The 2,500-nt window shown below is 34.5% G+C and overlaps 1 non-coding gene across 1 annotated transcript; it reads left to right on the top strand.

Annotated features, from left to right (window-relative positions):
* The first annotated feature begins 442 nt into the window (after positions 1 to 442).
* Positions 443 to 514, top strand: TRNAD-GUC (transfer RNA aspartic acid (anticodon GUC)). The gene has a single exon. It is a non-coding gene; the product is annotated as a tRNA-Asp (tRNA).
* The last annotated feature ends 1,986 nt before the right edge of the window (positions 515 to 2,500 follow it).

Below are 2,500 nucleotides of genomic sequence, written 5' to 3'. Positions count from 1 at the left end.
GTATTAAACACACATATATATCAATATATTATATGTATACACACACACACACACACACATATATATATATATATATATATATATATATATATTGTATGTATATCTACATACATATATACATAGATACATACATACATATATATATATATATATATATATATATATATATTGTATGTATATATATACATATTTATATTGTATGTATATATATACATATATATATATTGTATATACATAGTACATATACTGCGCACGCACACACACATCGTACTAAATATACGAATAAACAGATTGGCAGATTATCAAACTGAATTCGTGTAACAGTTTTAAACGATGCTTCTGTCTGTGATGATGTAAAAATAAATATAAGATCCAAGACGACTTTGTTTGTTTGATTAAATAAACATCTGACCCAACAAGTGACTCCATCCCTAAAGCCAATTCCTCGGTAGTATAGTGGTTAGTATCCCCGCCTGTCACGCGGGAGACCGGGGTTCGATTCCCCGCCGGGGAGGCCTTTTGGTTCTCCTAAAATGTAGTTGTAGATATTTTGATTTCACTCACAAATACAAAAAAGGTTATATAGAATGTTGTGAGTGAGTGAGTGAGTGAGTGAGTGAGTGAGTGAGTGAGTGAGTGAGTGAGTGAGTGAGTGAGTGAGTGAGTGAGTGAGTGAGTGATATCCTTGAAGTACCCTAGAAACAAGCAAGTGATTAGTTTGAAGAGAAAATATTGATGACTAATTTCTATTGGGAGAAAAGCTGCAGAGTCGACCAACGTCCAAATGCACCTAGTCAGTTTTAGTTATGCGTCACAATGCTGAGAGCTGCAACCACCCGTCCACCTCGCAACTATCACTACACCGTCACACCCTAACACAATATATTCCCCCTCCCCTCAAGTTTAGTCCTAAGGCAATAACACGAATAAAAACGGTTCAGCTAAAAATGGCTATATTCAAGTCTACATAATATTTTTCCACATTTCCAATTGATACCTGAACGTCAACCATGGCTTCCCTTCCTTGTGTACATTCACAGAAATGTTTGACCAAGATTCCTAGCAACATATCTTTTATACCGAGTGTAATGAGGTAAATAAAAAAACAATACTTGCCACCATAAAATACAAAAATGTACATGATTCTTAATTAGGTAATGAACAATTAACTTGTTTCCTAAGACATATTTGTCAATCAGTCAATTAATAAAGCCTGTGGTTCTCCACTGTTGAAGAAAAGCCTACCCCATGACTTCCAACATTGCGCATTGAAATGCCATTTTGCTGTTTCTGTGATCTTTGGTATGTCGCCAACGCATTTTCTACTTCCCTCTGTTTTTTTTATTCTCCTTTTTGTGATCTCAGATTCGCTGATGACACAGTACTCATTCCAGAAGACCCGAACGAGCTGCAAACAATGCTGGAAGAGTTGAATCTGAAGAGTAAAGAAATTGGTTTGCACATGAACCTCATGAAGACACAAGTCATGCTAAACGCCATAGCTGACTTCTTGATGGTGATTCACTTGAAAAAGTGGACTCAAACACATACCTGGGCCAAATGATCTCAATGGACTCCAGTAAAGAACAAGAGATCCGAAGAAGAATGTCTCTAGCATGACAAGCCTTCAGGAGAACAAGCACAATCCTTAAATTTATAATATCAAACAATCTAAAAAAAAAAAACATACAACCAATGCACCGGTGCAGAGACATGGAATCTAACAAAAAAGAAGACCCAGAAGCTACGATCTTCATAAAAAGCACAGGAGTGCATTGTGATGGGCCTGACTTTGAAAGACCGAAAAAAAGCTGAATGGATCAGGAGCCAAACAAAGCTAAAAGACATTGTCGAAACCATCAAGAAGCTGAAATGGACATGGGCCAGACATTTGGCTAGACGGCAAGACAGCAGATGGTCTCTCAAGATCACAAAAAGACATATGTGTACATTAAATATACAGTCTTCCAGCTCAAGGAGTCAACGTACAAAGCATATTTTCCAAACTATAAATCAATTTTGAAAATTATAGCAATTATATGAGTAAAATATATAACTACTAAAATATTTATATTGACAGTTAATAATCTATCGTATATATGATCATACATACATATTCGAATTACAACAGTGATCAATCACAATAATTTAAGCACTTGGAAGAAATTAGAATTTCCAATTCTATTTACTTAATTTCAAATAAAAAAAATATAATGAACTATGTAGAGTTGATCTTAAATGAAGTAAAGTCAGCTTGGCCATTTTGTTAAAGGTTTGTCTTTTTTAACATCTGACTTGGAATTGCTATACGTAAAACGTCATGTACATATAAAATAAAACAAAATATTAACTAATAAAAAACAATTAGGATTTAGAGGACGTCCAAAGTCTGCCTTTATTTAATCGAGGATTATCTAAGATAGATATATTGTGCATTTAAGCGCTTACGAAAATACCGATAAATCTACTAGGTAATTTGACGACACGAACGTTCTTGTTT

This window comes from Penaeus japonicus, unplaced genomic scaffold, assembly GCF_977035675.1.
Source record: "Penaeus japonicus unplaced genomic scaffold, GWHDUDI00000001_assembly GWHDUDI00000029, whole genome shotgun sequence".
Lineage (NCBI taxonomy): Eukaryota > Metazoa > Arthropoda > Malacostraca > Decapoda > Penaeidae > Penaeus > Penaeus japonicus.
This window is presented reverse-complemented; position numbering and strand designations above follow the sequence as displayed.